General features: G+C 41.3%; 3 long non-coding RNA genes across 3 annotated transcripts in view; 1 reads left to right on the top strand and 2 right to left on the bottom strand.

The window, feature by feature from the left end:
• Positions 1-3,366: 3,366 nt before the first annotated feature.
• Positions 3,367-13,134, bottom strand: part of LOC310742848 — a 175,859-nt gene continuing 166,091 nt past the window's right edge. Inside the window, exons 2-3 of the long non-coding RNA XR_014538730.1 lie at positions 4,822-5,254; positions 3,367-3,626 (exon numbers count right to left, since the gene is read on the bottom strand). This is a non-coding gene — a long non-coding RNA (uncharacterized lncRNA). The remainder of the gene's footprint in view (positions 3,627-4,821; positions 5,255-13,134) is intronic.
• Positions 4,451-6,496, top strand: LOC310742850. The gene is made up of 2 exons (XR_014538732.1): positions 4,451-4,816; positions 5,973-6,496. It is a non-coding gene; the product is annotated as an uncharacterized lncRNA (long non-coding RNA).
• LOC310742836 overlaps positions 8,379-13,134 on the bottom strand; it is an 87,841-nt gene continuing 83,085 nt past the window's right edge. Inside the window, exon 3 of the long non-coding RNA XR_014538718.1 lies at positions 8,379-8,955. This is a non-coding gene — a long non-coding RNA (uncharacterized lncRNA). The remainder of the gene's footprint in view (positions 8,956-13,134) is intronic.

Here is a 13,134-nt window from a genome sequence, read left to right as displayed (position 1 = left end):
CGCATCGCACAGAGCTGGGGAGGGGTACGTAGCTAAAGGGAAGTAAAGGTATAAATATCATTGTTTTGAAACTATGTGGCGCAGTCAGTTTTGCAGAAGTTATTCTGCTGGTTGCAGTAGCCCCTGCTTGCAGAGCTACTGAATAAATCTCTTTTCTTCGACCAAGAAGTCTCTGGAATCGTTTCTTCCCCCTCGGGTCTTGGGGTTGAGGGACCGCTGGACCCCCGGACCTTTAAATATAAGGCTTCAGTTTCTACATAAATCATCATAAGATCTTTAAAAACAATAATATTAAATGCAATAGTATTGTTACTTGGCAAAAAGGCAGTTGCAAATAGTCAGGCTCGCAATTAAATGACTTGAAGTGTAATCAGTTAAGCAAGATTGAAAAGAGGAAGTGAATTCTTAATAGCTTGGGACAGGAAAATTGGCTTCCAGGTGGAGAGGTCAAAATTAGAGAGAGAGTTACTGGAACCCAATACTAAGAATCTGTCAAGAATGTATAACTTGCTGTTGAAATGGAATACACAGGATGAGACGGTTAAATCAGCTATGATTAAATGGGCACAAGACATTGGTCATAACATTATGTTTGCTGACTGGGAACAGTTGTGGACCACCGGTATAAAGTTTACGGCATGTAATGCCTTAAGAGAGAACATTATGAAAATGATATATAGGTGGTACATGACCCCAGTCAAGCTGGCAAAAATTTACCACATGCCCAATAACAAATGTTGGAAATGTAAGGAAACTGAAGGTACCTTTTACCACCTTTGGTGGATGTGCCCTAGGATTAAGGTCTTCTGGGAAATGATTTATAATGAAATGAAAAAGGTGCTTAAATGCACATTTGTGAAGAAACCAGAAGCTTTCCTCCTGGGCATGGTAGGCCAATTGGTGTCAAGGAAAGACAGGACGTTTTTTATGTATGCTACAACAGCAGCAAGAGTACTTTTAGCAAAGTATTGGAAGTCACAAGAACTACCCACACTGGAAGAATGGCAGACCAAGGTGATCGACTACATGGGACTGGCGGAGATGACTGGCAGAATCCGTGACCAAGGGAAAGAGACGGTGGAAGAAGACTGGAAGAAATTTAAAGTTTATCTTAAGAATTGTTGCAAAATTAATGAATGTTAAAATGTCTTGGGTAATGTAAAATAGAATTGCAGTGACAAACAATTGGATACGAAAAAGAAAAAAGAGTTAAAGAAAGTGTTTATGAGAAATTGAAATTAGGGGTTGCTGGAAGGATTTAAAATAGGGATGCAGAAAGGGGAGGTATGGGGAAGTCGGTGAAAGAAGGTTTTAGGAAAGAAAGGTTAAGAAATTATATGTGTTTATATGTTTGTCTGTTTGTTAATGTATTGTGTTGTTTTGTCTTTTAATATGTGTTGAAAAACCAATAAAAAATTTATTAAAAAAAAATAATTCTTAATAGCTTGTAGCAGAAGGAATTTCAGCAGGTGTGGCCTCTTATGTCACCATATGCTTCCAAGAGCTGGTAAGTCAGGAAAGGGTGTGTTTGCAGGACCATTCACCACCCTCTGTGGTTCTATGCTTAGGGCCAAGGAGATCCCAGTATAGGACTTTCTCAATATATAATAAAAAATATAAGGAGGTCATTACTTGGCCCCCACTGGAATATATGTAGTGCCACATCACAAATTAGGGTTTATATAAACACAGGAAAGTGAGAGCTGGACCATAAAGAAGGCTGATCACCGAAGAATTGATGCTTTTGAATTATGGTGCTGGGGGAGACTCTTGAGAGTCCCATGGACTGCAAGAAGATCAAACCTATCCATTCTTAAGGAAATCAGCCCTGAGTGCTCACTGGAAGGACAGATCCTAAAGCTGAGGCTCCAATACTTTGGCCACCCAAGAGAAGAGAAGACTCCCTGGAAAAGACCCTGATGTTGGGAAAGATGGAGGGCACAAGGAGAAGGGGACGACAGAGGACGAGATGGTTGGACAGTGTTTTCGAAGCTACTAACATGAGTTTGACCAAACCGCGGGAGGCAGTGGAAGACAGGAGTGCCTGGCGTGCTCTGGTCCATGGGGTCACAAAGAGTCGGACACGACTAAACGACTAAACTGAGGCATCTGATCAAGATCTGTATTTTAAAATGAGCTTAAAAAATATATTTGCAAATGTTTGTATCTCTCATGCCAGGCATAAAGCAGGTGGCTGAATACTCTGGCAGCTGTTTATCTTCCTGTTCAAGGGCCCCATTGATCTATAGCAGTATTTCAGGGTTGTAAAAGGAAATTACAGGCTGGGAGCAAAAGGTCACACTGACCATACAAATTACAGAATACAATCAAGCTACAAAAACACAATTAAGAATTGGTAAATAGTAAGAATTATTGTGCCTCCCATTAAACTTGAGCCACATCTTCCTAAGGTTAAACGGAAAAGAGCTAATAGAAACAGCAGCTGGCTTGAAAGGGGGGGTGTAGATCTAAGGGGTTGCTTTCAAAACTGTTTTTATTAAGTTCCTTTTTTACTTTGAAAAGGCCTTTCCTTTCCTTCTAAAAAGCTATATATGTTAATGTGTGAAATATATTGGCTTAAATGTAATTATGCAAAAGATTTAGAAAGTAAGAAATGTTAGATTCTTATTTCATAGAATCATAGAATCATAGAGTTGGAAGAGACCACAAGGGCCATCGAGTCCAACCCCCTGCCAAACAGGAAACACCATCAGAGCACTCCTGACATATGGTTGTCAAGCCTCTGCTTAAAGACCTCCAAAGAAGGAGATCTTTCATTGATAATGTGTGAGAGGAGAACCCAAGATCCTTTTAAGATAAAAATTAAAAAACCATGCACCATCTGTTTTAGCCATCTGTTTTGCAGTGAATAGGGCAATAGGGCAAAAGGTGAAGTGTTAATCTAAGATATATGACTACTTATTTGCCATTTATAGATAGAAGGAAATATAGCTCTTTGTCTCCCATAAAAGGCAATACGAAATGGGTGTATCTTTTATGATTGGTTTGAGCAAACAGCCAATAGGAATTTCAACCAGGCTGATTGGACAGAGGCAGCCAAAGGAGGAGCAAGGGGGCTGGGTTGAGGAAATATAAGTGCTGGCCATCAGGGCTGGAGGGCGGGCAGAGCTTTGGTAACCATATACCACTGTGTCTCTCATTTATTTGTCTGACAAATAAATTATTATTTTAATTTCTGTATTGCTGCGTTGAATATTTCATTCCAGCTAAGCGTTAACCACAAGCAGGGTGCTACAAAACAACAACAACAACAACAACATGGGACCATTCCGTGAAGGGTGGGCTATAGGTAAAAACAATGAATGAATGTCTGCAGAAAACACTGGAATATAAGCGGGATCCATCCCACTCGCTGTCTTGGCTTCTTTAGCCACGCGCAGCCTCTCCGGCCGGGAGAAGCTGCGCATGGCTATGGCAATTCCCCCACCTCCTGTGAAAGTCCACAGGAGCCGTGCACCCTTTAAGGACTCCTGCGGGCTTTTCTACGAGGAGGGAGAAGGGACTGACAGGCCACGTCAGTCCCTTCTCCCTCCTGGGGAAAAGCCCACAAGAGCCATGCGGAGCTTGTGTGCGGCTCTTTGGGTCTTTTCCTGCCTGCCTCCCCCCTGCATTTGCTCCATAAGAGGCACACACATTTTCCCTTACTTTTTAGGATGGAAAAAGTGTGTCTTATGGAGCGAAAAATACGGTAACTATCCCAAGGTTATTAGAAAAAAACCTGGCTATTTGCCAAGAACACCACAGTTTTATTTCCTGCCACTGTACACTGGACATAACATGCTCTGCCAGGAATATGTGCAGTGGACTTTGTCTATATCAGCATAGTCCGTGCCAATAACATATTATTTGGCCAAGAGTATTATGAACCAACAGCTTTCACGAAAGCCATTACAGCTGTGCTGTCATTTAATCAGTTGTTAGATGAACAGCCTTACCATCCACTCAGCAAGTACCTATTCTTAACTATGGATTAAGGTTTGTTACATATACATAATACCAACTCTCTGGCACTCCTCCTTTTCGTCTTGTTTGGGGCCATATTGCAACTGGAAAGTGTCTCACCACAGATCAAACACGTAGACTGAGGGACGTTTTCATCTCCAGTCCATGTGAAACCGAGACTCAGTGCCGAGGGCCTTCTGGCGGTTCCCACATTGCGAGAAGTGAGGTTACAGGGAACCAGACAGAGGGCCTTCTCAGGAGTGGCGCCCGCCCTGTGGAATGCCCTCCCATCAGATGTCAAGGAAATAAGCAGCTATCCTATTTTTAAAAGACATCTGAAGGCAGCCCTGTTTAGGGAAGTTTTTAATATTAATGCTGTATTGTTTTTAACTCGATTGAGAGCCGCCCAGAATGGCTGAGGAAACTCAGCCACATGGGCGGGGTATAAATAATAAATTATTATTATTATAGCTATCCACATTTTTTTGAGGTTTGCTTGGGTCTGCTACTGGTGTCGAATTAAATGAGTCTTCTCTAGCACTCTGTTTGTTCAAACTAGTTGGATCAGAGCTAGGATTGGCCTCAGTATCACTTGATGCTCTTGCTATCCTTTTCAAAAGATATCTATATATTTTGCAAATAATAAATATATTTTTCCTATACTATATGATACTACACTAAACTGAAATGTTTAAATGTTTCTTCGATTGTCCTTGAATCTTCCTGCCACGCTTGCCATCTTCTCCTTGCCACTGCCCTAAATGAAACATTATCCATAAGACCAGCTCAGCCCTTCAGTTTTCTCTCCTTCACAAAGGGACCCTCAAGACTCGCTTCTTACCTGCCCAGATCTGTTACCCCTGCTTGTAGCACCCTGCTTGTGGTTAACGCTTAGCTGGAATGAAATATTCAACGCAGCAATAGAGAAATTAAAATAATAATTTATTTGTCAGACAAATAAATGAGAGACACAGTGGTATATGGTTACCAAGCTCTGGCCTGGCCTCCTGCCATTATGGCCAGCACTTATATTCCCTCAGCCCAGCCCCCTTGCTCCTCCTTTGGCTGCCTCTGTCCAATCAGCCTGGTTGAAATTCCTATTGGCTGTTTGCTAGAACCAATCATAAAAGATACACCCATTTCCTATTACCTTTTATGGGAGACAAAGAGCTATACTTCCTTCTATTTATAATTGGCAAACAAGTAGCCATTAACCTCTACAAGGCACATTAATTACCAGATAACCTTTTGCCCTAGACTAGGCGCCTTAACTAACATTTCACCTTTTGCCCTATTGCCCTATTCACTCTAAAACAGATGGTGGCTAATTTTATCTGAACAGATCTTTTGTTCACCTTCTCACACACCATCTATGAAAGAGCTCCTTCTTTGGAGGTCATATGTCAGGAGTGCTCTGATGGTGTTTCCTGCTTGGCAGGGGTTTGGACTCAATGGCCCTTGTGGTCTATTCCAACTCTTCTATGATTCTATGATTCTATGAAATAAGAATCTAACATTTATTACTTTCTAGATGCTTACTGCATTCAGGCAACAGAATATCATATTATACATAACATAAATAACCTTTTAAGAGGAAAAGAAATCTTTGCAGAGTAAAAGGATCTCAATTTAAAAGGAACAAGGAACAGCTTAAAAAACGGCTCTTTACTCCCCCTCTTGCCAGCCAGATGCTTTGACCTTCTTGACCTTTAGGCAAATGACTCTTTGTATGATGAGAGGCCAAATGGCAAAACCTTTTACTATTTACTAATTATTAATTTAGCCGCTTTATTACAGCTTAATTATATTCTGTAATATGTAGGGTCAGTGACCTTTTGCTCTCAGCTTTTTTTTTTTTTATGACCGCAATAAACCAAAGGGGCCTCTGACAAAGACCTTGCCTGCTGGTTTCCTGCCTCGAAAGAAACATTTGTGAATTTAAGCTCATTTTTAGAATACAGGAATCTGATCAAAATATAAGCCTTGATTAAAATGCAGGCTATGATCAGATGCCTCATGCTCTCCAGAGGCTATTTCTGAGCAGCGTGAACCAGCAACAGCACTCTTACCTGGGAGGACAGGAAGCCTGTTACAGGAGTTATATTTTAAGCAGGTTTCCCCACCTACTCTCCACCCCATAGCATCTTGAAATAGGACAGGAACTGTTACCTGGTTCACACTGATGAGGTAAGGAGGATTCTTGATGCAGCTATCCATCATATCCCTTTTGTAGCCTAGCATAAGTGTATGAAATTTAGATAACCTCTTTCCAGTGCTGAATAGTTTGTTTAAAATGTTAGGATTCATTATTGTTTCACAGGATGTGTACCACTTTAAAAGCTAGGGTGCATATCCTAATCTAGTTTTTACAGCTGTGTAGCAGGTGCTGATAAGTCACTGTAATTAGCTGTGTCAGCAATTGTGAATGATATATAATGTCCAGTATGTACCTTACTCTGTCCTGGTGGATGGATGGGTGATGATCATAGACACTATGTAAAAAGGAGTTTTGTTATTAAACCATGCAAAGATATTTTTGTGTCTATTCAGTGTTTCCATCTGTGTGGTCTACTCTGCACGCACTCTGTGGCATGTTTCAATGCCCAATATCCAGTAGAACAATGTTTACAGACAGTACCTACAGTACCAATATTACAGCATAGTAAAGGAATGCAGGTGTTGCAGGTATTCCCAGTCAATAAAGACAGACAAGGGTTCTTTCTGAGGAAAGTCAAATTTATTCACCTGCGCAGGGGCTACAGCAAGAATATTTCTCAAAGGCTGCGCCCCAAGTCAGTTTCAGGGGCTCTTCTTATAGTGAGCAACGAACAGCTTTCGCCATATTACTCAAACAGGCTGTAGTGAGCAGGACTATCCACCCCCCTGACCATTCCTCCTAGACACCGACAGGACTTGGCCAGGAAAGGGGAGAGATTGCTACTTGCTGCATATCACAAGCCAAACTGTAAAGCTGCCACCACCTCCTTTCCTGGACCACCCTCGAAAGGGGTTCAAGGAGGAGAACCCCCCTTCGATATTTACCTGGTTTGCCCAGCCCTGAGTCACTTTATTGTGACGCAGGCAGAAATTCAAGAGGTAGGTGCCCAAATGGTAAGGCACCAGTTAAGTTTCCCCGAGCAAAGGCACAGAATACAAGAAGTCAAAAAGTCCTTTTCCAAGTTTATTGAACAAGCCACTCAAAAAGTTGCACGTTTCTTAGAAGGTTACAAACAAAAAATAAAAACATTGTAAAATATAACTAGCTAAAACCATACTCACACAGCAACAATAGTTCAAAATACAGCGAATAGTCAAGAACCCTTTTACTGGTCAAATGCTCCGAGGCGAAGTACCAGGGCAAGTTAATAACAATAAAAATATATTATTTATACCCCGTCCATCTGGCTGGGCTTCCCCAGCCACTCTGGGCGGCGTCCAACAAAATATTAAAATGCCATGATACATCAAACATTAAAAGCTTATTCTGTCTTTTGCATCTGAATTTCCTAATCCTTTATCCTTTAAAACCCATGTGGAGGACAGGTTAGGGACCAATCATTTCTTTAGGTTAATTACCAATTTACCAATGGCTGTATGATGAGAATATATCTCCTGATTGTCAGGAGACCAGCACAGCTGAACTTTGTTTAGACTCAGAGACCTTAAGATCAAAAGGCTCTTCCTTCCTTCCCAGACCTCTCTTACACATACCAGGCTCCTAAATTGTAAATTGCTTGATAGCCTCCTGTGCCTTTTTACAACCCAGTCCACACTCAGGCCCCCAGCTGTGCCAGGGTCTGCAAATCAGATAACATCTCATCCTGCCTAGATTCAAGATGTAATTGACTCACACTTCTAGAGACAGGGAGTTTTAGTTTAAAGAGACGAAACACCCATTCCTCAGAAGGCCAGCCTCACTCCTGCGTGAACCAGCATTTGGCATACCAAGATTTCCCAACTTCACTACACAGGCAGAAAAGCAGAACTTTACTCCAGCAGGCGAAGAAACAGAACTTTATTTGGCCTCCTTGCTTCATCTTGTCTGCCTCAAACTGCGAGCATGTGCAGATTTCTTGCTCAAACTCCAAACTCCAAACAGACACCCTTTAGCTTATTTTCTTGTGACTGACTTTCTGGCATAGATTGGATTACATAGCACTTTCGGCTCATCTCCACAGTGGGGGCTGTTGGGGGAGATAGATTCCATTCGGACCCTCCCTCACAGAGAATCAGCAATGGGAAGCAATTGTATGTAATCATGTTGTGGCAAGAATTTGCCCAGGTGAGGGAATAAAAACTCAGAGAAAGACACAATAAACAGAAATAAAAAAATTGTCCAGTAGCACCTTAGAGACCAACTAAGTTTGTTCTTGGTATAAGCTTCTGTGTGCATGCACACTTTGTAGCACCCTGCTTGTGGTTAACGCTTAGCTTGAATGAAATATTCAACGCAGCAATAGAGAAATTAAAATAATAATTTATTTGTCAGACAAATAAATGATAGGCACAGTGGTATATGGTTACCAAAGCTCTGCCCGCCCTCCAGCCCTGATGGCCAGCAGTTATATTTCCTCAACCCAGGCCCCTTGCTCCTCCTTTGGCTGCCTCTGTCCAATCAGCCTGGTTGAAATTCCTATTGGCTGTTTGCTAGAACCAATCATAAAAGATACATCCATTTCCTATTACCTTTTATGAGAGACAAAGAGCTATATTTCCTTCTATCCATAAATGGCAGACAAGTAGCCATACATCTTACATTTGCCTCGACAAGGCACCTTAATTACCAGATCACCTTTTGCCCCTGTTGCCCCTACATTCCAAAACAAATGGCTAAAACAGATGGCTCATGGTCTTATTTTCTGTTAAACAATAAATCTTACTATTTACCAACTCTTAATTAGTGTTTTTGCAGCTTGATTGTATTCTGTAATATGTAGGGTCAGTGTAACCTTTGCTCCCAGCCTATATTTCCCTTTTACAACTTTGAGAAACCTGTCTCCTGCTACTGCTATAAATCAGGGGGGCCCTTGTCCAGGAGAGCAGAAAGATAAACAACTGAAAAAAAAGTACTTAGCCAGCTGGTTTTCTGCCTGGCATGAAAAATTTGCAAATCTTTAAGCTCATTTTAAAATACAGGCCTTGATCAGATGCCTCAACTTCTGCATGCACACGAAAGCTGATACCCAGAACAAACTTAGCTGGTCTCTAAGGTGCTACTGGACAATTTTTATTTATTTACTTTGACTGCATCAGACCAACATGGCTACCTACCTGAATCTACAACCAAGAGAGATATTTAAGTTGAGCTTCCGGTAGGGACCCAGTTTATTCAAAGAAGTTATAGCAATAGCGACAGTTGTTCTGGAGAACTACCCAAAAGGCACATTTAAACATAGCTTTTATAGGGTTTTCAAATACTGTACAAGCATCAACTCATAGAATGCATACATAAAGGGAGGTCACAGGTAAAGGAGTTAAAAACTGTCTTGCTCTGCTCTGTTATATTATTTCCTCCATTATCTCAGGATATTCTGGAGCCTCAGGACTTTCATTTCACCCTGGTTTGTCTTCTTGACAACCAAACCATCAAAAACAGTCCATAACGCAAAATTCCTATAGCTTCCTACTCCTGGGAAGACTCAAGGTAAGAACAGCCTTTCACAAACACTTTGCTCCTAAACTACGCAAACAGCACTTAGAAATATTAGAAAGGGGTTGAGAAGTTCACATAGTACTGCTTAGGAATCATGATATTATAGAAATCAAAGCATACATTTACATAATTATATAGAGAATATGTGTAAGGACTATAAACATAAATTTTATTAAATGCTAAATAGGTTTTTTACTAATCCAATAACACTAATACAGGAGAATGGAATCAGCCATGGAGAATGACTGTAATTAATCAGAAATGGATGAATTAAGGTGTTGAAGAATGGCTATACTTACTCTTAAATGAATGAGAAAATTAGGGCTATACAGAAGGACCTCCGGACAATGGATCCCTTACAAATTTGTCCATCACAGTAATGGAAGGATTTGTACGCTGTGCACTGTTACAAGGTTTATACTGGAATTTCTCAGTGAGCCTGAATACTTCCCTTGTAGATTTAGATGGAACTTTTATTACAGAGCATGGATCTGTCTTTATTCATTTCTTCAAACAATGTAATATTTGACTAAAACCGGCTACCAGCATAAGATCACAGAAAATGTCCAAATCCTTTGAGTGGAATCTTAGTCACTGCATCATATTTGTTATGACCACATCTACTTGGCTCTAGTTATTTTTAGACAGCCCAAAGGAAAATGGAAATTTCCCAGTTAACCCAACAGAAAAATATTCTTTAAAATAGTACAACATACACAAATAAGTGTAGGTTTATGAAACCTAAGTCCTAACTCTATAAATCTAGCAGATAATCAGTATAATGCTATCTCAGCACAAACCAAAACCACACTAGTTGAATGATAAATCAAACTAATGAGTCGGGTGTAAGTGACCAATCAGGAAATTGTTGCACTCATAACAAAGGAATTTCTATCAGGAAATAGAGATATTGGTTTCACTTTCTTTACTGAATATGGTTGATGAGGTTTTATGTTTAGAATGATTAATCCAGTGTTTCTCAAACTTGGGTCCACAGCTGTTAAGACTATAACTCCCATCATTCCTGACAACTGATCATGCTAGCTAGGAATGTTGGGAGATGTAGCCCAAAAACCACCCAAGTTGATTTATGCAATTACAGATGAAGAGATTTAATGCACTCAGAACCTTCAGCTCTCCAGATGTTCCTTGACTAAGCTCTGACCTTGAACTATGCTGGCAGGGGCTGATGTGACTTGGGAGACCAGTCATAAATGGAGAGCCAGGAGTTCCCTATCTTTTCACCTAGAATGTGCCTAAGCAGTGATATCACTGGAGACAAAAGGATGCTTTAGGTTTGAAATGCTGTTAACCTTCCCTACAAGTAGAATTTGGTGTGAACCTATTGTTTTGAATGGAATGGAGCTCCACTGGGGCTTTCTAGATTCCTAAGGCTTTCTTGAGAAGACCTCACAAGAATGCAAAAGTGCAGCCCTAACAGTGAGAACATTATTCATATTATCACATGCCATCCCAGTCTCCAAGGGCTGAGAAATTATAGGGGTTCCACATGCTTACTCAGGGTTGAGTTTCCTTGGAATGAGGGTCAGCTGAGACTGTGGTGTCTTTAGGATATATACAGTAGTTTATTTACACACACATATATATATAGCCTGAGCTTAAGATGGAGGGGCTCACAGCATTAACACTCCCATAAGATCTTGCTTCTCCATCAGGCACAGCTTTTTCCAGCACAAATCAAATAGGTCTCTGTTTCTCAGCTTCTTAACCTACCACCTATTTTGAGTTCACACACAACTACTCTGGCTATTGTTCTTGGCTCCTCCCAATGTACTGTAGCTGTGTTATTCCTAAACAAGGGATACTCCTGTGAATTAGAAATCCAGGCTTAGCAACATGGGCGCAGCTGCCCCCCTCTAAATCAAGTAAATAAATAAAAATAAAATAAATTCTTAACCGACCAATTGTGTCGCAGATAACATAAAACTAGGCCACACCCATGTTTAGCAAGCATACAAGTCATCATGATTCAGCAATAATGTTAACCCCTCTTAGGCTTAGAAGAGCAGTGAAAGTCTGCTTCTTTGACAAGCCTCATATAGCGGAGCCATGAAGGACCAATTATGCCTCCTTAAAATACAGCAGGTTACCACTGCAAATACAAAATGCTTGTGTAACATTCCAAATATAGACATGATGAACACAGAGTTTCAACAGTGAATATGCTTACATTACAGATTTCAGCACTAGCTGTAAAATTGATTTGAAAATTATTTTAAAAGAAAATTAAAGAAAAGAAGGCAAATAGCTATTTCTTATTTTATTTTCTAAAGCAGCTAACAATTTGTCTGCCCTAAATGGCACAATTACATTCACAACAAGTTCCCAAGCATCAGATAAAACCAGGAAGGAATAAAAGTTTGCATTACAAAAATGAGTCATTTGACCAGTTTGCATTTCAAAAGAGTGAATGTTCAAGGAAATGTCTCCAGCAGTCTTAGCACTGCCTCATCCTATTTACTGTTGTTGTTGTTGTTTAGTCGTGTCAGACTCTTCGTGACCCCATGGACCAGGGCACGCCAGGCACTCCTGTCTTTCACTGCCTCCCGCAGTTTGGTCAAACTCATGTTCGTAGCTTCGAGAACAACCATCGAACATGTCCAACCATCTCGTCCTCTGTCGTCCCCTTCTCCTTGTGCCCTCCATCTTTCCCAACATCAGGGTCTTTTCCAGGGAGTCTTCTCTTCTCATGAGGTGGCCAAAGTATTGGAGCCTCAGCTTCACGATCTGTCCTTCCAGTGAGCACTCAGGGCTGATTTCCTTAAGAATGGATAGGTTTGATCTTCTTGCAGTCCATGGGACTCTCAAGAGTCTCCTCCAGCACCATAATTCAAAAGCATCAATTCTTCGGCGATCAGCCTTCCTTATGGTCCAGCTCTCACTTCCATATATCACTGCTGGGAAAACCATCCTATTTACTAGTGCCAGCTAATAACTTCTTGTCTGGCAAGGACCTGGACCCCAAGCTTCCCCGGAATAAAACACACGAACGCAAGTATATTGGGTTAATGGGATAAATAAGCCCACAACTTTATTGGTTACAGATGTGAGCGGTATTGGCTTAGGCAATTGGTGAAGCAAGACTATAACCTGACTCCTGCACACTTGCAGGAAGTCTCTTTGAAGGGTTCACCACCGGAAGGGAAGAGCCCTCTGATGTACATCAAATGAGGCCCCCCTCAAGGGTCACCGTTGGGGATGTGTCTTGGCCCTAGCCCACGCCCAGGCTTCGGACAGGAACCACACCCCAGGATCCCTTTAACGGGATACCCTTACCGTGGAGGGGCAGGCGGAGGCAACAATCTCCTCTCCCATAAAAGGCTTACCCAATGCCGAACCACACAAAGTTGTGACGATTGCTACTAGGTAGGTGAAAATCAAGTGGCTAGAGCCAAGTATGCCAAGTGGGAAAAATTCCTACCCGGTCCCAACAACCAGGCGACCGAGGGTGTTGAACCACGTAAAAGAGGGTGGGTGGGCAGGGAGATCCAACAACT

Source organism: Podarcis filfolensis (genome assembly GCF_964270895.1).
Source record: "Podarcis filfolensis genome assembly, chromosome: 10".
Lineage (NCBI taxonomy): Eukaryota > Metazoa > Chordata > Lepidosauria > Squamata > Lacertidae > Podarcis > Podarcis filfolensis.
Note: the sequence above shows the minus strand (reverse complement) of the source record. Positions and strands in the feature narration are given on the sequence as shown.